This window comes from Globicephala melas, chromosome 21 (genome assembly GCF_963455315.2).
Source record: "Globicephala melas chromosome 21, mGloMel1.2, whole genome shotgun sequence".
In the NCBI taxonomy this organism is placed as follows: domain Eukaryota; kingdom Metazoa; phylum Chordata; class Mammalia; order Artiodactyla; family Delphinidae; genus Globicephala; species Globicephala melas.
Window position 1 is genome coordinate 457,665 of NC_083334.1, and position 27,275 is coordinate 484,939.

The 27,275-nt window shown below is 41.5% G+C and overlaps 1 protein-coding gene across 6 annotated transcripts in view; it reads right to left on the reverse strand.

Annotated features, from left to right (window-relative positions):
- Positions 1-27,275, reverse strand: part of TENM3 (teneurin transmembrane protein 3) — a 429,049-nt gene that overhangs the window by 302,613 nt on the left and 99,161 nt on the right. Inside the window, exon 1 of one of the 6 annotated variants that reach the window (XM_060291424.1) lies at positions 12,988-13,083. The exons of 4 other annotated variants lie outside the window; for them this stretch is intronic. The gene's annotated coding sequence lies outside the window, so the exon portion shown is untranslated. Of the gene's footprint in view, positions 1-11,810; positions 11,963-12,987; positions 13,084-27,275 lie in introns of those variants that run through there. One more of the 6 variants, XM_060291423.1, reaches the window with a different exon arrangement.

The following is a 27,275-nucleotide window of genomic DNA, read 5'->3' on the forward strand; positions in this document are numbered from 1 at the left end:
ATACTTCTCTTTTTGTGGCATCTTATTTCAAGGTGGTCTCACAGAATCAGAATATCTCTGAATTTTTTCCTTTTGCTTTTAAGTTGCAAAATGATAACCTAGTTAGTTAAATTCACAAGACTATTGCTTTAAGTGGAGAGCTGGAAAACCCTTAAAAATTTCATTTCACTACTTGTTTCAACTATTACAAAAATATCAAGTAAATTTTAAGTGGTCCTTTTCCAACCTGACAAAAATAATTTCAACTGTATGTGTGTAACTTCTCAACAACTTGAACTAAAAGACACATTTGAAGGTTGGGTAGTCAGTCAACAAGCTTCCATGCTCAGAGAAAGTGTTTTGAGTATATGTGTTCTGGGAGAGGAGGGCTGCTGAAAAATAAAACAAGCAAACAAACAAAACCCTAAACAGAAGATACAGTCTCTGACCTTGAGTTTGCCATCCAAAAAAAAAAAAAAACAAGCAGTAGAATAAATAATTTAACCAATTACATCTGGGTATGAAAGCAACCTACTAAGAGCTCCATGGAGGCTGTAATGAGTATGTAAGATATGAGATATTTTGCAATCATTTGCTGGAAGAAATGAGTTGAGAAGTTAAGATAAGAGTTGACAAGGAAGAAAGAAGAAGGTATGTTAGAAGAAATGACCTGAATGACAGCTTCACACCGCATAGTCAAAAGAGCACCAATATGCAGTCCTGAGTCTGTCACGATTAGCTGTGTAAATTCGAAAAAGTCACTTAATCTTTTTGGGTCTTGGTGTTCTCATTCATTCAATTCAACAAGTATTCCCTGAGCACCACCAAGTGCCGGGCAGTGTTCTGGGCTCTGAGCATACCAAATGTAACAGAGGCTCCTGCCTTTGTGAAGCTTACATTGATAAAATGTAAAATTTCAGAGGAAGTCATGCATTGAAAACAACAGTAGGAAAAGTTCATTGTTGGTTTCTCTCTCTCTACTATCTCCCTTTTATAATTCATCCACCAGAGAGATCCTCCCCCAAACAGATTCTGTTATGTCACTGTGTTCTATGCCAAATACCCAATGGATCCCAAATGAACATCAAAATAAACCCTTTCCTCTGAGATTCAAGTCCTCCATGTCCTGGCTTCAACCAACTTCTCTAGCCTCACCTTCCAAATCTCTCTTTCACGAACTTCATGATCCAAGGAGGTTATTTGATTTTTTTCTCCAATATACCTCACACATTCCACTCTTACAGCTCTGCTCACACCTCCCTCTGCCTGGAAGCCCTGCTCTCCACAACCTTACTCCTCCTCCTGCCTTCAGGCTCAAATATTTTCTTGATATGACACTACGATTTCCTGAGTAGGAGAGAGAAAATCAAGGAGATCCCCAAGAAAGATGATTCGCTTTTCCGGTATTGAAGAGGAAAGTTAAAGTCAGGGAAGCTAGTGAGAAGGATATTAACAAAAAAGACTGTGGTTGCATTGTAACAGGCAGATCCAAAAAACATCTGGTTTGTGGAATCAGCACTTTATGTGACTACTGACTGAGTGTACACATAAATGGAAAGAAATAAGTCTAAATGGACTCCGAATTATATGATTTACGAATAGGATGGTGAAAAGCATACCAGGTGGTACACAATAGGTTTTCAATAAATGCTGAGTAGGCCTTCCCTGGTGGTGCAGTAGTTAAAAATCCGCCTGCTAATGCAGCAGACATGGGTTCAAGCCCTGGTCCGGGAAGATCCCACATGCCGCGGAGCAACTAAACCAGTGCGCCACAACTACTGAGCTTGCGCTCTAGAGCCCGCGAGCCACAACTACTGAGCCCGTGTGCCACAACTACTACAGCCCATCATTTTAAAAAGAAACCAGGTTAACACTAATTAATAATTTAACAGAAATATACAGAATGGGTCTTTCCTTATATGTAAGTGGAGTTGAGGTTGTGTGATAAATAGCATGTATAGAACAGTATCACAAAAGGTTGTTAATTTCAGATCTCATGCTTTATTTTAAACAAATAAAATGGAACAGAAATAGCTACACCCCTGGACCACTCCTCCCATCTCTGTCCTTCTCTTCCCTCCCTCCATCCAGTCCTTTCACAACCACCAGTGTGCAGTGGGTATGTATGCTTCTCAGGCACTGAACTTCAGTGCTCTACCGTGGGTTTCAGCTTGCCGCCTCAAACAGTTTAGCCTATGGTAAAAGCAGGCTGATTTTCGTTGCTGACATGTATTTTCACAATGTGAACCAGGCTCTCAGATGTTAGCTTTTCATTGGCTTATGATCGACCAAGTTGTCAAAAAATAAGTGTAACACAGAATTCTCCTAAAGGAACAGTCTAACATACACAGAATTTTATTCTTGGGGAACTTAAGAAATAGAGAAAAAATTCAATATTGGTCTCAAATTTACCTTTATTCAATAGTAAGGTCCTCTGCCCTAGGGTCCTGATGGGGATCTATCATTTTATTAGAGCCTAGAACTAGTTATCTCTGTTTCACAGTGCTTCCATTCCACACTGCAGAGATTAATAACAATCGGCCTCCTTCCAATGAGGTATCTCATTAAAGTACACCCCAGGCATTTAGAGGTAGATATCTTGTTATTGCTAATTGAGATATTCCCAGAAATAGGGGCTGGAGACGCTTTTGATAAAATACACACAAGGAGATGTTTTTTAAATGAAAAAAATCCTATCAACTTTCTTTCTCCATAAATATACTTAAAAAATCTTTAATATTTAACTCTACCCATGTTCTGCATGGAAAGATTTGTACGTTTAAAATTCTAATGCCCAGCTCTTGAGAAACTGAGGTACTACTTGAATAAATATATTTTACTAATAAGCATTTCAATAAACCAGGTGTTTATACTGATATCTGAGCATGAAAGTAAATAATTTTTTTTAATTTATGAAAGACCTGGCACCGTGAGTCCCTATTCCTAACTGGAAGCATAAACGTAAAGATTGAGCTTAGCTTTCTGTATGAAATGTAATATGCATGAAATTTAAATATACTTTAAAGAAATCAAACATATTATCACACATCTACAGCCCTTAGTGGTTTAAAAAAGTCTAAGAATGTTTAAAATAAACAATTATACATTAGAAACAACTATAAAGTTTTAGTTTCTAAATTTCTAAATTTAATTGTTCTGCCCATTAAGGGTTCAGTCGTTAATCTTGACACGTGAAAGGGCTATAATACAATGCCACTCAACTCTTAAAAAAAAAAAATACTAGAATTCATCCACGTGAAAATTATTGCCTTCTGCAGGCCATCTCAGGAGTTACCCCCTTCTTCATGATGCAGCCATTTCTCAACATAACACTGACATTTCTCTTTTGAAAAGGCCTCATGGAATATATTTATCTGTAGTAAATACTCTCTCTCCGAGTAGAGATCTAATACTGTGAAATAGCCAAATGCTGGTTTGTTAGGCCCGTGAAGGAAGGTAAACAATCAAAGTAGCTGAATTGGTATTTGACCAAAATGAGACATGCCTATGTAACAAGAACCATATAACAAGAACTACCTGTGTCTTGCAAATAAACCCAATTTCAAGAATAGTTTCAAAAAAGTTTTGGTCAAGGTACTATGATGGAACTTGGGAATAGTAATTATCTATTCATAATGAGGGCAACCACCTTCATTTTCAGAATCTCTATTATAACCAAACACAAACGTAGCAAAAGCATACACGGTCTACCGAACACTACCCATTTCCCTGGAAGCTGGTGAGTAAGGATACACCTTTTCCAGATTTGCTCTGCAGGGCATGAGCAATCTTATTCCTTAGGCAAGCCGAATTAACAAAAAAGCCAGTATAGAGCCCTAACTTCCCTAACCAAAGACACCCTCACAAAAATGCAAATATATGCATAGAAGCAGGACATACATGTTTACTGTATATTTTATTGTGCATGCTATGTTTTATTACCATCTGCAGTCTGGTTTTTTTTTTTCCCAAGAATTTTGAATTAACTGAAGAAATCCTACAGGACCTCTACAAGAATCCATACTACCTAAAGCCACTGATCTGGTTTACTTCCCTCCTTTCACAGGTGCAACTCAAAGTCAAGCAACTTTTCCAAGGTCACACCACCAGATAATAGCTTAAATGCTAATTTATTTGACTTCCTAAGCAGACGTTCTTAGCATATCAAAACTTGAAAGGAAGGAAGGAAGGAAGAGAAAAGAACACCAGATTAGCCTTGGGCACAAAGGAATAAACACAAACATAATTTATCATTTTGCCAGGTTAAATAATTACCATTTTGATGTGTTAATAGCCTTTAATAGTAAAGGCATTAGTCATCAATTAAATAAACAAACCATTAAATAGGGAATAGAAGTGTCGATACAGGCATAATCTACTAATTTTCTAATCAATGATGCTAATCATTGCTGCATATTAGCCAAGGGGTGGACATTAGCTATATCACGGATGATCATTTATAATCATGGGTCACTAAAAAAAAAAAAATCTAAAGAAGATTAAAAACAGAGTAAAATACTAAACACATACTCTCTCCGTAAGTACTTGCTGATAAATTACATGATCTGCCTTGAACGGACATGGAAATATTTGTAACATTCAATGGTGATAATATTTAGGAAAGGTTGTATACTGGCATAATTCTATTCTATAACAGTAAAGAGAACTTACATGTAAAGCAAAGTTAGGACTGAAGTCAGAACAAAATCCAATTTAATATTTAAACTAGAGGAAGAATTCAGTAATGAAGAATGATATAAATTTGAGATTGGAAGCAACCTGCCTTTGTACTTTAGTAGCCGAATAACCTTATGCAAATCACTTAATCTCTTTGGCCTCAATTTTCTCATCTATAAACTAGGGAGTAAGAATATTTTCTTCATAAACCATCTGCTACATATTAGGTGTTTTAAGATGTCATAATAATTTTTCTTAATGCCAAAACTGGACTGGAAGTCAGGGGCTCTGGGGCCCAGTCACTTCTAACGGAGGGATGTGGTGATCCCCACTCGTCCTCGAGGGAGTGCAGGAGCGCGTCCTGGGCACGCGCTCCATGGCTGACTAGCAACGCAGGTAACTGGTCCAGGCCTGTTTCCCCATCTTTAAAATGGAGATTATGAGTATTTAACTCCGGGAGTTAAAATGCTCATTCTGAAGATGAGATAAAAATAATGTCCATATAAAAGGTATAGCACAGAGATCTGGACTAAGTAAATACATAACAAATCAAAGGTTAGCCCTGCTTCTCCACTTATAAAATAGGTAGTCTGGATTAGGTGATCTTGATTTGTAAACAAACGATTACAGTATAATGTGTCAAGTGCCCGTAACAGAAACCTGTCCCAGGTGCCAACTCTGCCTGGGGCAAAGAGCAAAGGCTCCAAAGAAATGCCCTGCAGGTAGGCTCTCGAAAGACCTGTGAAAAGGTAAGAAGGTAAGTGGCACCGACCAAGTAAAAATGCTGAAGCACGGATGGAAAGGTACAAGAGGGGGGATCACGAAGGGCCTGATAAAACACACTTAAGGAATCTGGATTTGATCCGAAAGACATAACGAAGGTTTAATGCAGGGACGGGCCATGCTCAGAATTATGATTCAGAATGACAACTCTGATGATAGTGTGCAGGCTGGATTAAAGGAGGGACAGACAGAAGGCAGGGAAACCAGATGAGAAGGCTCATGAAAAAGTCTACACATGAGACGAAAAGAGCCTGAACTAAGGTCCTTACTGTGAGAGCAGAATAGGGGGAGGTGGGGCGGGATAATTCATTTTTAACATTTTTCAATTCAGTACGTCTGTTTTTAAAATAAAAAGTCCTTATAGACATAAATCCTTTGCGATCAAGAAAATCTGACTTGCCTGACGGTACTATTTCTGGTGATTTTGAGTTCCTCAGATTTTAGTGTTACATAATTCATTGCGTGATGATAGGGTCTGAAATGATATTCGAGGAATTTTGATAATGGGCCAAGTTTTTTCTTCCTTATGAAAAGATGTGTACTTAGTTCTGATTAATTGTAATAAAAAGAATTCAGCAAAAAGTAAAGCGTAAGTGCCGATCATTGATGTTTGACGGCTTTGCCTAGGAAAACAATCTTGTATGCAGCACTTAATTGCTTTAACTGGAGTTTCCAGAAAGGTTAGATCTTGTACTGTGTTTAGTAAAATTCTTCCTATAACTGAACAATACTTGTCCAAATATTTAATCAAGAATTCCATTTTAATGGAGTTGACATAAAATACATCACAAGGAAAATCTTGGCCATAAAGTTAAGAAATATAAACTAAAAACCTTCCGGTTTGGTTTTACCTTTTTAAGGGAAGTGACGGCTCTAGGACAGCAGCAACAGAACTACTAAAACCCTTCAAGTCAACATACCTAGACACTTGTAAAAACAAACATTATTCCCACTGCTAAAATTGAGGTTGGCAGGTCTCTCCGTTTAACAGCCGAGAAACAATTTGAAAAGTAGCAGGATAGCAGCTTCTTTGCAAAGAGACTAATCATCACCATTAAAAGATCCTTAAAAGCAAATACAGAACGGTCGGCCAGCCTGATCACCTTAATTTTTAATGAAGGAATACCTCCATACACATCAATGTATGATATGAACGTACGAAGGAAAATCTACTATCAATTAAAAAGAAACTAATTTTTAATTCTCCCCTTCACTGTGATGGCCTAGGATCAGAGGAAATACTATTTGAAAACAAAAAGAAGGAGACAGGAAAAGGGGGATGTAAAGATGTGTCAGTGATAAAACAAGCAGGGGTGGCTGTCATAAAAAAGCCAAATGGCTCTTTCTACCTGCATCAAGGTCACTGTACCGATGACGCGCTCGATAGGATGATAATGCATTTAACCACTTTCCTTGCATCTAACTTTGACCTCACAGATCCAAAAGGCCTTGTTTAACCACCCTGGCCTTTCAGCGTTTCCCTGAACAAAGGTAATCAAGGAGATGTACTGCCCCCTACTATCACAGGAACTGAAAGACAAACTTTTAAGAGCACAGCCAGGTGTCGACTCCTCCAATGTACAACTTTTAGGCGGGAGGTAAAGTGAAATAATGGCTAAATAATTAGAAAACGTTAACAGTGTTAAATTTGTTATATATGGTGGTTTTGTTTTATTTCAAAGAAAAAGCAGAAAGAGAGTTCCAGGCTCCATTTTACAGGTCTCTAGACAGCAGGTCCCCTCTGCCTGCAGGAAACAATTTAAGGTTATGGAAAAAGGAGGGCTGGGCAGACACTAACATGAAAAAAATGTCACGGAAAGGCCCACACATTATTTTAATTTAAAAAAATTTCAGGTTAAGATGTCTAAATAGCAAAACCTAAAGTGTTGTCTACATTAGTTTTTATTAGTCATTTTGGAATGCACTAGAATCCATTATGCTTTCTAAATGTACAAAACAAGACTTTTATGTGAAATAGTATTTAACTTTAAGAGGGGGTGATAACACTTAAGAGAAACTTTCCAAATACTATAGTATGCGGTTTCCCAACTTGAACTATTATTTAGAAGTGATGGGCACTCAAATATTTGTGGGCACTCTTCAATTATTATTCTTCCCTTGTGAAATGAATTTCCCATCAGTGACATCTATGGTATACACTGTTTCTGGGATACCAAAGAGGTAGCTGTTTTCATCCTTTTGTGGTAAAAAAGTAAGAGTAGATATTTCAAAACTTAAACACATAGGATTTGTAACTAAGCAGCTAGGTTCCTAACTAAAATCAACATATAAACACCAATTTTAAAACAACTGGTTTCTTAAAATATTAAAATATATGCCATTTCAAGGCTGCTAAAAATACATATGATCAAATCATTTCTACACATCAAAATGTTATTCTCTATGGGGAAAAACAAATTTTGACGTGTCAAAAAACAAACACACTCCAAATACCTAAACTGAGACTTCAAGTTGAAAGGCCTGAGACGTAAACAAGTATTACAATAAATAACTTTCCATTTTAGACAACACTATAACAAAAGTCATACAAATCTCATGTATTTTATATTATCTATTACTAGACTAATCTGTAATGCCAAACGATCTGATAAAACTAAATATAATGAATTACTATTGTAAAATCTCTCTCTCAGAAGAAAGAATTAAGTGTTATGTTGGCTTTAAAAATATTCAGTGTTTGAAGATACGGAATCACTTCATATATAATCACTTAAGATTGATAACTTAATATCTATGTTTATATGCGTTAAACTTGCCCAGATCAATGTGATAGAGCAAAAAATCTTGCTAATAATCCTAATCTAAACCTTGGGAACTCCTGTCTCATCTCTCCTATTCCTCTAACAGCCCTTATCCATCAAATCCTTTCCTCGACCAGAAAGTTCCCCAACTTGTATTTATGACTGTTGTTGGATTAGCTAAGAACCAGGTCCCGGGAAGATGTAACTCATTAAACACTTCAACAGTTGTGGCTTAGGTTTTTAGCCCTAACTACGTAGAAGCTCTGGTCTAACCCAGAAGGGTACAGCTAACTTTATTCTTAAACAACAACAACAACAACAACAACAAAAAGCACCCTACTGCCCCTAATTTACTTATTTACTTTCTCACTGTGACATATCACTCGCTCTCCTTCGTGGTACCAAATTCACACCATCCAAACATCCCTAAGGAAACATATCCTAACACTTCTCAAGGGCTTGGTGCTAAAGCACTCATAATCTAGGATAAGATCAAATAACTACAACCATACTTTAGTTTAAACCACACATGCATGTATGCATGTATATATATTTTCTTCACAAAGAAAGAGATCCAGAGTGAAGCAGTAGTTTACCATATTAGTGTAAAATTTAAACTTTTTTAAAATGAGGAAAAAGCTAATAAAAATTACTCAATTAGACAGAAATTTAAAGCAAATATACTGCCCTACGTTTAGCACTTACCTTTGGATTGTAAGAAAGGTGATTTGTTAAAAATCTTTATTCACAATTGTTTAAAGTCTAGAAAACAAAATAAATTATAAAGAGACTGATGTTCCAAAGCCCAATCTTTTAATTGCTGATCAGAGCTGAAAATAGATCCTTTTTTCTCCACTAATTGAATGAGTCTGGTTAAACCTTTTGAAATGCACTTTAGAAAATGCAAGAATACAGCTTAGAACAGGTTCTTTAATTTGGGTCATTTTCTGTTACTTGCAGTAGTGACGGGTGCTTAGCAACGCTGTTCTGGTGGCCCTTTTAAGGAAATGAATACCTGGAATACAGCATTTTAATCTATTTTATGGCATTAATTATCAAGATCGCCGCATTTAGACAAGGCCTCCTTTGCCACTTCCCTACATTATGAAAGGAAGGAATCCTGTGATAAATTGAATATGTGATTTCAGATGACAGAAGATCCTATGCACACCCGTTACCAAGTTAAAAAAAAAAAATGTAAGGACAGAAAAACTAACAGTAAATAGAAGTCACAGAAAGCGTGAGTTTAAATGTTTAGACAAGGATCTTACACTGAAAATCAGTGTTCAGACATCTGTAAGCGTCCACAGGAAGGTGCTTTTTTCTTTCTGAATCTTTGAGGAAAATTAAATTCTATTATGCCACACACTAGGCCAATGATATCTAAGAAAGGTGATGCAACACAACCAAAATGTAGTAAGATTTTATTTGGTAGTTAAAGATTTGCTGAATCTTTTAAATACTGTATTCATAAAAGATGACTCTTACGTGAGACAGGTTCACAAAAACATCAGTTAAATCATGACCAAGTTATTCACTTCATATTTCTTTTAATGTGCTCAAAGGATTAACTATCAAGACGAGGAAACCAGGTAAAATACGGAGCTACCAAGTAGTTTTTAAGAAATCAAACTGCCATGTCATACTCTGTAAATACGCCCATTCACATCTTATTGATAATCACCAAACTAGGTTTAAGAGAGTAGATATTAAAAATATTTGGAATACTGCTTTCTGTTTTTTCTCTGATCTCAGTTATCACTGTTAAAAGTGCAACTCTTCTCACTTTTCCCTCATAACTACACAATTCATCTTCGATTCCTTGTCCTGAAGAAGGAAGGTACCGCTCTTGTACACCACCATCCTTCTCAATCTTCACAGCTAAAAAGAGAGTAAGTGACTCTCTCTTTGTCTAGAATGCATCCTCATTTCAGTCTTCAAGAGCCAGTTTTTAAAAGCTTTCAACACTTAGCCTCCAAAGATGAGAGAGCAACCATGTGAACGTGCGATCATATTTTGTACGTTTCAATCTACCGGTTGAGGTATAATCGGCATCTGCTTAAATGAAGCATACTTCATGCTTGATTACAAAGTTTAGCACCAAACTGTGTATATCGCAACATACAATGGGATAACACCAAAATTTTTCAAGTTTTTTAACCTCTTAAAACAGATGGGCTCTCCCTGGGGTTTGGGGGTTCTGAACAGTACAGCTGCATTTGAACGTCTGGGAATCCGGGGAGAGAGCGAAACGCGGGGCCCAGACGGTGCAGGCTGCTCTCAACAGTCCGCTACCGCGAGGCAGGGAGGCAGGGAGGCAGGGAGGCAGGGAGGCAGGGAGGCTGGGAGGCAGGGAGGCTGTGTTTCTCAAATGCCTTCCCTGGGTATGTTCAAGCCTTGGCTACTTTAACGATTAGCGCACACAGAGGTCTCTGGATGGCTCTCTGGAACTTTTAAAGCCAGAGAACAAAAGGTTTATTTTAAAAATGAAAACCTTGGCTTGCACAACTCCAGACGTGAATCTGCTTTCAATTACTGAAAGTATTTCCACTTCAGTGGAAGGGGATCAAATCTTCAACTACACCCTCTTAACGGCGCTGAATTTGATTATCTCAGGCTTTCGGAAGACAGAATGGCTTTGGGACACAGCACGCATTTTCTGTACATCTCATTTAGGAGATATTCGGAGACAGAGAGAGATGCCAGCACAGGGAGAGAGAGGAAATGTGACCTCTCATTCTGAGAGCTGCCACGGATCCTTGTTTTATTTTATTAAGATACACACATAAATGGTAAATGATTCCGACTTCGATAGACAGTGCGCAAGTTATTTCCAAAAATCATTCCCAACTAGTTCCTCCACGAGAGCGACCTGCATCGAAGCACGACGGAAAAGCGGGATTTCTTTTAGAGCCTCTGCCCTGCAAAACCCTCTCCAGAAGAAAATCACACGCTGAGTATTTTGCAGGAGAAGAGCTGCTCTTTTAATCATTAGCCAGATTACTGTGTGCCTCCCTCCCTGCCCCGCCCCGCCCTAAACAGCTGGCACGACGGACCTTAGTTCAGGAAACCGAAGGGCTGATTAATTCCAGCTCAAGGCGGATTTTGAAACCCCGGAGACATCAACGATCCCAAACCACTCCAGCTCCAGATGTGCTCCCCACGAATTCAACACGCCACGTCGCAAAAGTAACAGAACGCGGGGAAAACGCACAGCGCTACCTCCTGGGTTAGCCCTGGACACTACTCATAACAAAATATCCACTTAATTAAAAACGCGCGAACAAAAGACCATTCTCCTCGCAGCTACCTGCACCGCTCCGAGGGACGCAGAGTCCTCCAGAGAGTTCAGCCTCCGCCTCCTCTAAACCCCGAAGGCGGCCCCTCAGGGGTCAAAGCGCCCCCGCCGATCTGATGCTCACGTTGCCTGGGCCCCGATTCGAACCCGCGCAGAGCCTCCTCCCATCCCGACGCCACAGGGCAGGACAGCGGGGCTGCCACCGCCGCCGCGGTTCCCGGGCGCGAACGAGCGACCCAGCCGCGCGAGGAGCCGCGCGAGGAGCCGCCCAGGCCGCGGAGCCGCCGCCGTCGCCGCCGCCGCTCACCCACCTTGCCGCCGCGCGCCCTCGCTGTGGCCGTGCGGAGCCGAGCCCAGCGCTACCAAGCTGCCGCGGTCTGGAGCGTATCGTGTTACTGCGCCGGGCTCGGGGCTCCGGCTGCGAGCGGCCGCCAGACATGATAGGCTGAGGCTCCTCTGTTTACACCCGGCCGCGGAGGGGGCGGGGGCGGCGGCGGCGGCGCTTAACCCCTTCGCGCCGGGCCGGGCCGCCCCCGCCCCGCCCCGCCCCGCCGGCCCCCCGCCCAGGCGCCAGCGCTCCCGGCCGCGCCCCCCGCCCCCGCCCCCGCTTCCACAAGCACGCACGCACACACTCACACACACACACACACGCACGCGCGCGCAGGCCGGGCGTCCCCAGAGCCGCGTCCCACGCGCAGGGGGTGCGAGCTGCGCCCCGAGCTGCTCGCCAGTCTCCCCGGAGGCCCCGATCCGAGGCCTTCCGCGCGCGCGCGCGCGCGCGCAGGCCGTGCAGCGCCCGCGTTCCGTCCTGGGCTTCTCCGGCTTGCTGTGGATCTTTGCAAGTCGGTCCTTGTCCGGAAGCGCGACCTGGCTGCGCTCACAAAAGAACCTCCTTCCCAGCATCTGGATGAACCCCGACCCCTGAGCCGCCAGCCTTCACGCCTCACGCGGCGGCGGCGGTGTGGCCTTCGTCCGAACGCGAGCGGTGGCCCCGCGCCCCGTCGTCGCCGCGAAACGAAGTCCTCGAGCTGGCGGGACGCGCCGCTCAGGGAAGGGGGCCGGCGGGGGCCCAGGCGGCGGGAGGGGTCGCCGGCGGGGCCTGAAGTCCGGCGCCGGCGGGCGCGCGCGGTGTGTGTGTGTGTGTCTGTGTGTGTGTGTGTCTGTGTGTGTGTGTCTGTGTGTGTGTGTGTCGCTTGCGAAGCGCAGCGGGGGCACCGGCTCAGCCCGCATCGCCCCTTGGCCTGGGTTGCCGAGGCCCGGCCCCTCGAGTCGGCCCCGGGGCCCGCGGGCCGGGGGGCGGAGCTGCCTTGCTCCTGGGTCGTGCCGACCGGGGACTCGGACCCCCAGCAGCGCAGCGCCGTCGGTGGCGCCGGGCCCGCTCCGCCGGGAGGGAGGGTGGTCTCCGGGGCTGCACACAGGAGCTCAAGGGGTCTGAGCGAACTGTGAACGACGCGCCAGGGCTGGACAGCCCGGACCCGGGACACCTACCTGATGCGGCGTTCCAAGGGGCTTCACTCTGAACGCGAGACACTTCGATGCTGCAAGCTCTTACTACATCTTTACTTTAAAAGATTGCCTTCTCCTCCCTCCAGATGCACTTTCATCGTTATTTTTGCGTGGCCTCCGAGCCAACGTCCCTCCTTCCTTTAATTTCTCTTTCTTCCAGAACATTCCATCCCGTTCAGCCTCTTCCTCCATTAAGCTAAGAACGGAATGACGGAATGTTCCTGAGTTTTTAGACTCACCCGTGTTTTCTTCCAAGCCCTGCAAACCCCTCAGGTATTTTCATTAATAAGGAAACAAAGACAACAAGCAGCACCTTGCAATACTAGCATCAATCAGCAGATCTTTGCATCATTAGCTGTCATTCCACGTTTTAACGCTCATCTAAAAATAGTAAGCCAACAAATGGCTACTTAAGAAAGGACCAGTGTTACCCCCCCCTTCATTTATCAGATTATATCCTTTTCTCAATTTCCTTGATTTAACAACAGCAATTTCTTTTCCCTCTTCAGGTTATCTCTACCTTGACTTTGGTCGCCTTCTACGTGTAATGCTACAGTGATGTGCATACAGCTCACCTGCCTCTCGGTGAATACTCTTCCTCTCCAGTTTTCCTTACCATCCAACACATCCATTGTCATTCACGGAAATGTCTGCTGTTCCTCAGTGTCGAAGCACAGCCTCTGCACCTCAGTGTGCTTTGCTTTCAATAACAATGGCTCTTCGAAAATCGTGACTCACAAACACATTCTGTTACCTGATGATCACAAACATCGTGCTTATTCTTCCCTGAATGATCAATATGTTCCCTCTTTAATTAGGACATCATTAAGGTATCAGAGAAAGTATTTAAACATGCCTCTGACACAGTCTAAATTTCAAAGTTATTTCAAGGTTTTGAAATTCACCTTAGTAAAACTGGGTCAAAAAATAGAACAATAGATATTTTGTGGGGCACTGAAAGACTTCTACTTCTTAGGCAAATAGCCTCCCAAGTCGTAATATTTTGAAAAGGATCCTTTCACAAATCACTGTCACGTGTGTGATTCATGGGGGAGGGCGAGGGGAGGGTTACCTGAAGTAATGCCAGTAAACACTGTAGAATGATTTAGGCCCTGGAATATGAAGAAGGCGTATTCAATTGGAATCTTAGAAGAATTAAATAGGTAAAACGTTGCACCTTGAGAGTCTTCCAGGACCCAGGGACTTGGGAATGCTTCAGATACGTACCCCTGGATTTTTGATGCCAGGTTAGCAGATCTGGATTTGGACTAGAACATGAGGAGACAGGAAGATGAACCTTCCTCTAATGGAGGAATGAAAGGTTTTAACATCTTAAGTCGCCGCTTGGGTCAAGATGAATCTCAAGAAGACTGATACTTGGGCACGCTCGTTTCCCCAGATAAATGCTATGTAAATTGGTCACTGCTGGGTAGGATTTATTAAAATTCCAATTTAGAATGCTAATTAAGCCATGCCCATCTATAAATATCAGATACAGGTTAGGTAAATTCTTATATTGGACTACCTTGGAATATTCTGCATGTAGATCTAGTTCTACCTTTCCTGAATACGAAACTAATTATTTTCAAATCAGACCAAGAGATTATCCCTTTTGAGAATGATCAAGGACTGACTCTGAACACAGCTGAGCAGCAGCCCACGGGGAAGGAGAGGGAGAGACGGGGTTTCAAACTGATGGTTTCCACAAATACCTTCCTAAGAAAAGATACAAGGGCTTGGGGCCACACCCATCCATGCGTTAAGTCACTGCCATCTTTTACATACAGGGGGTCCACTAAAGTGTCCTATAGAGATATATAATAAGGCACACCTTAAACTGCTATTTTCATCTATTATAGTTTGCCATATTGATGCTGTCAGGAATAATTAGCATTATGGATACTGCCTTCTATAACTTAAGCGTTTCTTGTCTGAGATCTGCAGAATTCCCCGCAGTTCCATGAGCAGACACTATCAAATATGTTGAATTATGTGGCTAATTTGTTGTGAATAAATAACCATATGCAATCATACTTGTGCTGTTAAATGAATTTTACTTATAACTGAATTCAGTTCTTTAGGCATAAAAGCCTAATGACTGCACACCACGAGGAAGATTTTTAAAAATGCATGAACCAAATCAAATCAGAGCAAATTGTATTAAAAAAAAAAAAGTCCACGCGTGAGCTGTGACTTCAGATCGGCACCAACTTAGCGTTAATATTAAGATTCTTCTGCCCTCTGCCTGCTTAGGCCAAAAGCCTTGAAGAAAAAGCAGAGTTTAACCAAAACCGGGGTGATGATTTTCTTGCTAATGATTAAGCACCGAATCCATACTGTCAGAGATGTTCCTCAAAATCATAATCAAACACTTTTAGCTGTGTTAAATATATGAATATGATCAAAACTAACATTGAGCACTTCGTGTGGCTCTCCCCATATGGAGCAGCGTTTGACAGATACCATTTTTATTAATTCTCTAAAGCCCCAATGAGAAAGTAATATTATCCCACTGTACAGATGAGGAAACCAGAGCTCAAAGAGGTTAATAACAGCCCACGTAGGGTGCTAGAGACTAAAACCAGCCTCAGGTCCTCAGCCTGACACTTAACCCATTGCACTAAATACCTATTATAGTATCGACTCGTTAGTAAAAACTGGTATTAGGAGTGTAGTTCACTTTCTAAATAAAATATGTCGGGATAATCCACGGCAAGGATTTGAAAGCATGATATTCTGTTCTAAAAACTGACCGTTTGTGGATTTGGAAGGGGAAAAAGAGAAAAGGCACCACATCTGGTTCCTCCTGCATTTTGAAGCTGCTTTTAGAGTTAAGGTAATAAGTAATATACATATTAGTATTCTCTGCCAGCTAGAGTCTCACAGAGGAATGAAATAGTTAATAAACATTCCCAAACACCTGATTTAGGGATTGCGTAGGTCAGTAGGTATCTGTCACTCTAGAATTCAGTTTGTCTAAATGGACTTTGTTAAAAATTATACACTTATTTATATATTTTTCTTCTTTAAATAACAAATATGTCAAAGGAACCATTTATGTCACTAAAATTACAGTACACTGACATCAACTGGTATATAATAATTGTACAATTAGTAACAGGCTGTAAATAAAATTTTAGACTTTATCTTCTGTTTTGCAAAGTGTTATTTTGTCAGTAGCGTGAAAATCTCTAACAGCTATGTGGACTCTGTTATAAGCTGACATAAACTGTATTTAAAACCGTATTTCTGCGTCCTTTTTCCAATGAAGTTCAAATATCATTTACACCGGAACAGAAACAAAGGTTTCAAAACAAGGCTTGTAATAAAGGCCAATTCGTAACTTTTCACAGATGTCTACAGTAAATCTAAAAAGGCTAGCATAATACGTAGGTGATTCTTTGCTGTAAGCTATGGAAAAATCCACCCACAGCACAGCTATTTACTTCACAACTGTTTGAAATGACCCACATCCAAAATCATTTCTAAAAGGTAAGTCTTCTTCTTTATTTCTAGAGGTGTTATGTTATTTCACCAGAAACACAAATGCCTTCTGAAATCTGATCCATGATGAAGACATGACTCTTTCTTTATCTCCAGTCACGTTTCTTGTGTGTCCAAAGAACTGGTTCTGACTTTTGTCCTAACTCGGGTGACCTTGGGCAGGAGCGCGCTGGGTCCTCCACAGCCCTGGCAGGCAGGCAGGCAGGCAGGGGGGGAAGCAGGATCTGGGCGCGTGGGTTGAGGTCTGGACGCCTTGCGGGGGCATCGGGCAATACGCTGTATCCAAAAGGCTCAGTGAGCTTCAGCCCTGTGCTGGCAAATATCCAGGTGGGAGGGACGTGGGGGAGGCAGAGAGATCATTCCTCTCCGGTGGGGAGAGCACGACAGGCGCAGGACACAGCTTTAAGAGAAATCCAGATCGCCAGCAAGAGTTAGCTGGGGGTATGGTCGCCAGGAACCAGGTACGTAGCAAGAGCTGAGGCCCCAAGTCAAGCCACCAAACGTCCAAAGGCAACGTTACACGGGGGTCTGTAGTCGGTCGTGGAACCCTAGTTCTGTGCGGGAGTCAACCTCCATGACTGGGGAAGCACAGGAGTGGCCGAGTCAGAGGGAGCGCTACGCATCCCTGGCAGGTTGGACACAAGGTCTAAAAACAGCAAGATGAACTCCCAGGCCCGCCCGGGGATGGCAGTGTTGTTTGTCCACGCTTAGCAACTCATTGTGTTCAACTTGTTTGTAGGTTTTGAAAATAAGAGTACCTTGGGGGTGTGTCCTTTGAAAGTCCATGTTTAAGAAACGCACATGTGACAAAGAAAGATGACTGAATTGCTTTAATCCCTTCAATCCGGGCTATTTGTTTCCAACATCATTAGGTCATATATCTTTGAAATCAAATACATTACCAGAAGCAATTTATTTTCTTTGTTTAGACGCCGAAATTTAGGTATTCATTGATGGCTAGTGATGAAGTGATGATGCCAGGTGGGTAGCTGTCTGTAGGGGCAATAGTTACCTGCAGGTCAAATCCCTCATGCAGGGGATAGAACATAGAAATCACACAAACTTCTAGAGCCACTCTTTGAAATGTACACCATCCAAAATTTTCCAAAGAACCCATAGGTATTAAGATCATTTTTGCAAATAGCTTACCAGGTCTTTATTGACAAACAAATCTGGATAATCAATAACGTGTTAATTTTAGGTGCTTCAAAACAGAGTCCCATGGAATAGATTTTGTTCTATTTAGTGAACATAAATTATTTCTGTGCACTTATGTCATTTTGGATGTAAGTATACGCTTGCTACTTCTGCTATGTACCTGGCCAATTTCTGCTTGGTCACGAGTTGGCTGGAAGTCAGCTCCTCTATTTAGCCTTTCCTGATCCACTAAGAATAGTTTAAGGGCCCCTCTCTTTGTGTTCCCATAGAACTCTGCAAATATCCTTTCCTAACATTCATTATGCTATATTCTTATTCCGCTGCCTTGGTACTTGTCTGTAACTCCTTCTAGACCATAAACCCATGAGGGCAAGGACCATTTCTTTGCTGATTCCCCAGCATTCAGCATAGTGTATTGCACAAGGGAGACGCTAAATAAATACTGGTTTGGGGATGGGTAGATGGATGGACCATTGGAAACACAGGCCACATTGAAGAAAGTGCTTGTTAATTAAAACGATTCTGTCCATTGTATTGATCATTTGTAATATTTGGTTTCCTCTCTCTCTCTCTCTCACACACACCCCCCCAACCTAATCCAACCTAACCTAACCAGCTTTTCTAGGGCAGAGACTGTGCCCTAATGGCACCATTGGTTATTTGAGGTCACTATTTTTAAACTATAAATGTGTACTTTCTCATTATAAAAATCACAGGATTATAAAACTGGACATAAACTTAATACATGATCTATTTTGGGCATATACTTCTGGATCCCCAGCCACAGATGAATCTATTAGTTTAAAAAAAAAAAAAAGCCTCTCTACCATGCCATGTGCATTTTAAATAATACATGACAATATTTTACATGGTTTACCAAGGACAATTCTATTTTGAGAATCTCTAACTTAAATCTCTAAAGCCGCAATTTACACCCAAATGCCCCTGTTCAAGCTTCAGTAGAAACAAGAAGCAGCTGGTCACCATTTCTCAATATGGGCCCTTCATACACTTAAAGATGATTCTCCTTAAATCTTCCCTTCAGCTCCACATGGCCATGCTAAATAATCTCCATTATTATTTTTTTAAGTTTTATCTTACCCTTTCCTCTTGGGTCTAATTTTTATTCCTTTCATCGTCTTAATGGCTCTTCTCTGAACCTCCTTTAGAGGATGGGGGTTTGGGGGTGGGGCTGAGAGCCACAACCTCTGGGTTATCAGACTCCAGATTTAGAGACTGAGGCCCAGGATGAGAAGAAGGCCCAACGAGAAGACAAAGACAAAAGAAATAGAGTGCAGTGTGCATTTCATGGGATATCTGTCTTTAAGCGTCCCGGCAAGGAGTTCACAGATGCAAACAAGGGGTTTGCTTCTGTAATGTGCCTTTACTAACCCATTCTAGAACAGCGCTAATTCTCAAAGTAGATGAATATTGTGAAAGTAGAAGAGATGAGAGGCAATGAGTAAGCTGAGAAAGCAAAGGGCCAAGCCTGAATCTTGGGGGCTTCTTACATACAGAGGCCTCCAAGAGGAAGTTCAATCACCACGGGAGACAATTCCACGGCTAGGAAACTGGATGGAATCAGCGGTGCAGCACGACAAAGGAGCCCCAGCGGAGAGCTTTCAAGAACATAGGTAGGGAATGAGGTGGGTGATAGTTAACAAAGCCACATGTCACAGATAAATACTTTTGATCACTGAGGTGAAGCTGTTTGAATTGGCAGGAAGAAGCAATCCGTGACCTAAAGATGAACAACTTCTAGCAGAGTGATGGGGTGAACGTCAGGGTTAAGAAGGGTTGAGGAGCAAGGGGATGGAGGGGAAGTGGAGACATAGCTAGTTTACAAACCAGTTTTCATCTTCAAAACATTTAGATATGACTTTGACTCCCATTTATTGAATGCCTATTATGCACCCGAAACACCTTAGGTACTCTGGTATAAAATGCCATTTTTAAACCTCATGGGGCAATACTAGTTTAAAACTAGAGTAGAAAACGGTATTTCCATGGTTTAAAATACTCTGTAGGGGAAAATATACTTTTAGGCAAATTTCTACCCAGGATCAGTCTTGGTCTGTTAAAAAAAAAAAAAAAAAAGCAAGTGTGCTTAGGGTCTTGCTAGGGACAGGAAATCATACAAAGATATACATTAAGTAGTAAATGTGAAGAAATGAGTTCTCTAGAAACGGGAAGGTGGGAGAGGATAAAGTAAAAAACAGGTAGAGACAGAGGCCGTCAGGTACGGAAAACTCCAGTTATAGTACATCTAGTCCTGGGGGCTTTCAGCTTCTGAATGGTAGCACGCTTCAGGGACTGTCTCTTTTAGGAGAACTGGCACAAACGGAATTAGGTCTTTCAAAAGATCTAGACGAATGAAAGGCAAAATAAGGGCATCTATTTAATTGATGCAAAGCAAGGTGAATCTAACTCCTGAAGCCATCCATGGCAGACAAAAGATCCCAACCACTAAGGCAGGTGTCCAGGCGAAGAGTCGGACACCAGACAGCACAGGTGTTTCAGAGTCTACTCTCCCTGGTGGCAATTTGACTCCGAAATAGAAACCACTGTGAAAATATGTGGAACTCTATGTTATTTTTGGCCAAAGGCCTCTGCAAGATCTTCCAAAAAAGGTTTGCATAATGGGATGCTTCAAATGAATTTTAAAGATTAAGGCAGAACAAGTTAGAGTATTTTAGAATTAATTCCATAATATTACTCATTAGATCAATATATCACTGTGTCACTTTAACCACAGAGTCTGAGATAGCTTTCATCCAGATGATACTGGCATACAGAATACGTAGAAAGGCTCTCACAGTTAGGGACAAGTCTAGGTTGAACAACTGCATGCTTCCTGCTTGTATTCTAGAATGGATGCTGGGTAAATTTACCTTCAAGGAATTTCTGGCAGGATATCAGAAGGATGGTTAAAATGAGGAATTTTCTAACTGGAAAAAAGCAGTTAGATTAGGTTGTGATTAATAGCAATTTATGATTAGTGACCAAGGTCCTAAATTACAGCAAGGCACTCACTCCACAAAAAGCTTATTCTATTGCTTCGTGATTATTTCTGGCAGTTTTAATAAAAACATGTAGTGTCATAATCAGTGTCACGAAGATCCGTGGCTGTAACTCAGAGAAGCGGGCATCTTTTTGTCCACACTTTAGATGATGTGAACAGACACCAGATGATAAAATGGGCTCAGTGCAAAAGAAAAGAACCTAAAAGGAACAAAGTAGCTTTGATAATTTGTACATCGAAACGGTGAAGACACATCACAGCCCACACTTCACGGCTTTCTCCACTTGTCTACAAATTCTCTGGGAATCAGGAAATCTAGGTTCTGGACATGGCTCTTCTCATTGGCTGTGTGACCTTGCTAAGTCTTAACTTACCTGGGCCTCAATTTTTCCCTCTAAAAAATGGAAAATCTCTCAGGTCTTCTGAATCCTTTAAATGGCCATGCAAGAGTTTCTTCTAACTTCTTTAATGCCCTAGGATAACAGTTTTCAGTTACTGGATATTTAAATTCATTTCTCATTTTCCTAATGCTTTTCTTTTTTCCACGCTGGTTTCCCGCTGCCCTGATTGTTTTGTTGCCTGTCCATCCACAATCAGTATAAAGATCAAGCTTTCGTTTGTTTATTTTGAGGAATGAGTTAAAGGTTCCACTCAGTCATTTCCAAATGTTGACTTTCTAAGGCAGCTGTGATTTAGAAAACAGCTATTCTCATCTTTATTCTACTCCATATATTAACATTCCATGTGTTAAGATACCAGCCACAATCCAATGTCTATATGAGGTGAAAAGTTCTTTATTTCGTAAGAACAGCACTGGTGATTCATTTTAGAAGCCAGGAGACGTAGCAAGGTATGCGTGAGGTGTATTATTATGTGTTTGTTATCATACTGTCTGTTATTGTACCGTTAGTGGCAACCACGTCTATTTATTCTACCTAGCTAAGATTTACATCCCTTGCAAGGTCTCTGTCTTCCAATGCCTCTGTATCCTATCAACAACTTCAAGTAAGGTGAACCACAGATAGGAGGCTCTTGGGAAGTATAGCTTCTCCTTGCTGAACCCCCTTGCCTTCTCACAGAGCGGCTGGTAATTATGACCCCAAAGACAGACATCTGCTCTATTTATTACCGATCCTAAATATTGTTAACATGACCCCCTCTCCATACGCCCTTAAACAAAGAAGTAGAGAGGCAATAGAATTTGCCTAAAGGTATTTATCAAAGCAAAAGAACCACTGTCAATAGAAAATTAGAATCCCTGCAGCCTTCACAAACACAAAACTGCCCCGCCCCCTATGGTTACTGTGAAGTTTAATTAATTATCATTGTAACTAGCAGGTAAAAAAATCTACTTTTCCTGAGCCTAGAATTAGAACATTTATAATTTTCCACTTCTTTTTTTTATTTCAAAAGGATCAAGAAGAATTGCCAAAGAGTGGAATACAGATGCATATCCCATTTTCCTCCAATTAGGAAACAATAAACCAACATCAGGCCTTTCTAATACCTGTATGACTGTGAATTTGCTACCTTCTTAATTCTCGTGAGAGAAGAAGTAAGATCACCTTTCTCTGTGGAGACAGCAACTACTTATGCCTAAAAAGGGAATATCTGAAAATTCTAAATTCATTCTTCTTTTTCCCTATCCTATTTCAAATCAATTTCCTATTTTCTCACATTCCTCCTGGCTGGCAGCTGCTCCTTCTGGGCCTTTATCTGGCCCGAGGAGGACAGGCAAGGCAAGCAGTTGCCTGTTCAGCTGATGTCAACCCTGTTCCCTTGCCGGAGACAGAATGTCTGATCTCATATTCGTAGCAGCTTCCAACTGCCCGCACCGCCCCTCCCCCGCACCGTCTTCAAAAGCATCTTAACACTTGGGTCCACAGCCTGGGGTCCCCTTTCTTTTCAACGGGAATTAAAACCTTTTTATCCTTGGAAAGAAGACTTCCTGAGAAAAGAAACAGTCATAACAAGCAAGTCAAGCCACTGAACGAAAAAAAATTCACCTTCAGTGTACACACGTAAGATGGAAGGAGTCACGTAATGAACCCTGTATTTGTCGACTGTCTGAAGCAATACAACTGAAGTGAAATAGCTTTCGGTGGTGGTCCGGCAGGGAGAATCGACCCCCCTGAACAAGACCACACCTTCCATACAACTGTGGAACCGATGAGCACGCCCTGCAAAGGGCATGAAAGACTCTCCCTCACCCCCCAGGACGGCTACTTAAGCGAAAATGGCATCAAGGCTTCTCGATGTGTTTGACTTTGCATCAGACCCTTCTTGGTACACGTCCAGAATTATACTTTTATAGACTTCAAAGACGCCAGCGAAAGAACAACTCGTGTCCTAGCAATTCCCATGGAAATGCCCCACATCTTTTCTGTATCCATTGTTTTATTGAGCCCTGCTGAAGTGATGGGCTTAGACCGTAAGTTCAGCCGCTGTGGCCGCCCTTCACCCCCGCCCCCCCGCGTCCCGTAGCGGTCCAGCCCAGCAAAGATGAAGGACTGTCACTCTTGGTGAGGATGACTAAGTTCTCTCACCTGAGTTTCTTTCCAAATGGATTTCTAAGTCCTTTTTTTTTCTTTTCTCTTGTAGCGCATAGCCAAAGAAATATATCATCCGGTCTAACCGCTGGGATAGAATTTTAGAAGTTCAAGGAAAACAGGGGGAAAAAGCAAGTTTAAAAATATACTGATATACTATTCTTCTATTTTTAATTCTATGAATTATGATCACAAAGTGCTAAATACCTTACAAGATACACATCTCCCCAAACCAGATCCCGCTTCTGACTTTTCTCTCTTTTCCTCCAAGTTGTCACTATCCGAGCAGTCATCTCCTGTCCCTGGCCTTACCATAGTCCGTTAGAAGTAGTGGGAGCACCTCTATTTTCACAAGTACCTCTTGCATCCATGTTTTTTCTTTAAATTTCCCTTTTACTTCCTACCCAACTTCTCAATCTCATTACATCTACAACACTCATTACATCAGTAGCCTGCTGCATGGTCTCTGCATCCCTACTCCAATCCACATTCCAGTCAGATCTTCCTAATGACTCAGAGTACGTCCCCTACATACGAACCTTCCTGTTGCGAACTTTCAAAGATGCGGATGTGCATCTGGTTCCAGCACCTGTACCATCAGCGTCAGGCGTGAGCGGCTCTGCAGCTCGCCCTCTGTCCCCTATGACTGACCATCCCTCAGCTCTACCGACTCCCACCTCCTCTCCCTCCTCCAGGCAGTAACTCTTCTCGCCTGTTCACTGGATGCCAGCCCCTGTGTGCCAGCTGTTGTACTGGACTACTGTACTTTCCAAGGCACTGTCCTGTAAGATGAAAAATGTGTTCTTTAGCTTGTGTTTGTTTTTTATGTATTATTTGTGTGAAAAGTATTATAAACCTATTACAGGACAGTACTATGTAGCCGATTGTGTTAGTTGGGTACCTAGGCTAACTCTGTTGGACTTAGGAACAAATTGGACTTGTGAACGCGCTCTCTGAACGGAGCTCGTTTGTATGCAGTGGACTTACTGTATTCACAAATGCCCCTTCTGTGCTCAAAGCCTCACTGGCACCCTACCGACTACAGCATAAACCCCATCGTCAACCTGTTACGTAGGAGGGGACCATTTTAGTCTTATGTTGCACCTGACAATAGGATTTTTCTCAAACATACCTCTCCCCTTTTTCTGCTACTTTGTGTGTCACATGGCTCCCTCTGCCTAGATGCCCTTCTTCTCCCCCTCTCTTCCTCTACTCTTCCCCTCTCTCTCTCTCTCCCTCTCTCTCTCTCTCTCTCTCTCTCTCTCCCCCTTTTTCTTTCTCTCTGACTTCCACGATCATTGTCACCTCTCAAGGCCTAATTCACCAATTATGTTATTCCCTAATTCCAATTGCCTGCCAGGCTCATAGCCAATCACTTAATGGCTTTGACAGGATGTCTACAGGAATCTTAAATGCAACATGTTCAAAGCTAAAATAATCATCTCTGGGAATCCCCTGGTGGTCCAGTGGTTAGGACTCCACGCTTTCACTGCCCAGGACCCGGGTTCAATCCCTGGTTGGGGAACTAAGATCCATAAGCCCCCGGCGTGGCCACAAAATAAAAAATAAAATGAAAATAAAGACCTCATGACAGTTGAATGGAAACGCTGGCTTTCAGCAGTGCTCCTTTCAAACGTAAAATAACATAAAATAAATCATCGTCCACAAATTTCTGTCTCTTCCTGGGTTCCCTGTGTTGGTGAGCAAAACCTCTGTGTCCATCCAAAGGCTCAAGAAAGAAACCTGGAAGCCATTCTTTTTTCTTCTTATCAGCACTGTCTTCCCCATCCCCACATCGAGTCAACCCATAGGCCCTCCACCATTTTCACAATTTTCATCACTATGGTCTCTACCTTTGTTGCTGCAATCAGCATTTTTCACTTACATGCAATATCATACCTGCCTCTATTCTTGCCTTCCTCAAACATTCTTCCCGCTATGTTCAGAAAAACCTTTCAAAAAGATGCAAATAATCATATCAATTTCCTGGCTGAAAAAATCTGAACGGCTCCCACTGCCACTATGAAAACATCCAAACTCCTAGGTAGGATTGATAAGGTCCTCTGTGACCTAGTCTCTCCTTGCACTTTTTAGCACAGCTACACTTTCTGACACTTTGCAAAGGCTATTCCTCCTCTTTGGTCTAGGACCCTCCTCTGGCTAAGTCCTGTTTGTCTTTCAGTCGTAGCTTAGATGTCTCCTCTTCCTTACCTGAAAGCTTTCCTGTGCCCTGGATGCCAGTTGATTATTGCATATTTACTATCTTAAGAAAACAATAACAATCACAGTACCTATTACATTGTATGTATTGCCTTAAAATACTTCATGATATTAAAATGATTGGCTTGATATCATTGAATGAAAGAATGAACACATATCACATTTAACCTGACTACAGCCCGACATACTTTCACATGTTAGAGAAAATTATTACAAAAAAGATACCAAAATGTGTGCACATCTTTTCCAATTGTCTTACGACATCATCCCCAATGCTTGCTGTGGCCTCCCCGTGGGCAGTTCTAATGCAACAGGTCCAAAGACAAATCTATTACATGTCATCCTCACTGCAAAGCCATCCCTGCCTCTTCCCCTTCTTAGTTCAGTTCCTATAGCTCTTCACCTAGTTGACTAAGGTAGAACTTTCAATTGTCTTTCCTTCAGCGCCAACATAAAACCACCCATCACCATGTCCTGTCGCTTCTACTCTTCAAGAAGGTCATGAATCTCTCCCCTCCCTTTCCATTCACGAACCACTGTCCAGCTCGACAGCCTCATCATCTTGTGCCTGGATTTTTGTAAGAGCATCCTAAATATTCTCTCCCTCCTCTTTCCGTCACCTTATCAGGACCTCTTTTCCAAAGCTACCAAACTTATGTTTTAAAAACACAAACCTGCTGATGTCTTAAATCTAACGTCCTTAGCAGGACACCTTAGTACTTTTACATCAAGCCCTGGCCTTTCTTTTTAATCTTCATCTGCTGCCCTTCCTCAACATACCAAACAATTTTTATAAAATAAGCTACCTACTACTCCTCACACACTTTACCTCTCTGCAAAAAAAGAGTGGCCTAACAGCATTCTTCTACACATTAACTAGCAAATTCAAATAAATCAAATGTTTCCTCTACCTGCTACCTTTTGTCGCCCTCTAGACCAAAAAACCCAGCTGTATCATACACCTCCGTGAGAGCAGTGCATTGAGCATGATGAAAAGTGAAGACCACGCGCTTAGGAGTCAGACAGACCTGAGTTCAAACTCTGCCTCTTCCTCTCACTAGATGTGTGATTTGGGGAGATCGCTTGACATTTTTGAGTCTCATGTATGTATGTAAAATAGGAGTAATATAATACCTATGTCATTGGATTGCTGTGAAAATTAAATGAGATAATTTATGAAACATACTGATTATAGTACTTAAATATAGTAGACACTCAAAAGCCGGGTTCACATTTCATTCAGCATTCAATCCCTGACAGTATTAACTATGTGTAGGCACTGAATAAAATTGGTTTACCTGAACTAAATTTGTGGCAGATTTTGAATTACCAGCTAATTACCAACTGTAGCTGTTAGATAATCATTTGATTCCACAGTAATAAGATTCAGAAATTTGCCAAACACCAAAACCAATCATTTGAAGTTGATCTGAATCGGTAAGGCAAAATAGTTTTACTCCTTGATACTAACAGAAATATTAATTCAATCAATCACTGTAGACAATAAATTATTTAAAAAATTGATATTGGATCTAAAGAATTTAAAATATAGGTGTGATATAAGTAAAAACAAGTATTTAAGCATTTCTATTTTTATCATACTCATTTATATCACATATAGAAGAAATTGCTTATGTGATTTATATATGTGCATGGAAATAAATTTCATCATCAAATGTAGTACAATTAAGCATTGATTTAAAAGTTAAAATTAAACATTTTTGAAGGACACAAATAAAAATTAGAGTCAGTTTTTAATGTCCAACAGCAAATAATGCTTAATAGCCCTATGACATTATGGAATTGGAGAAGAATTT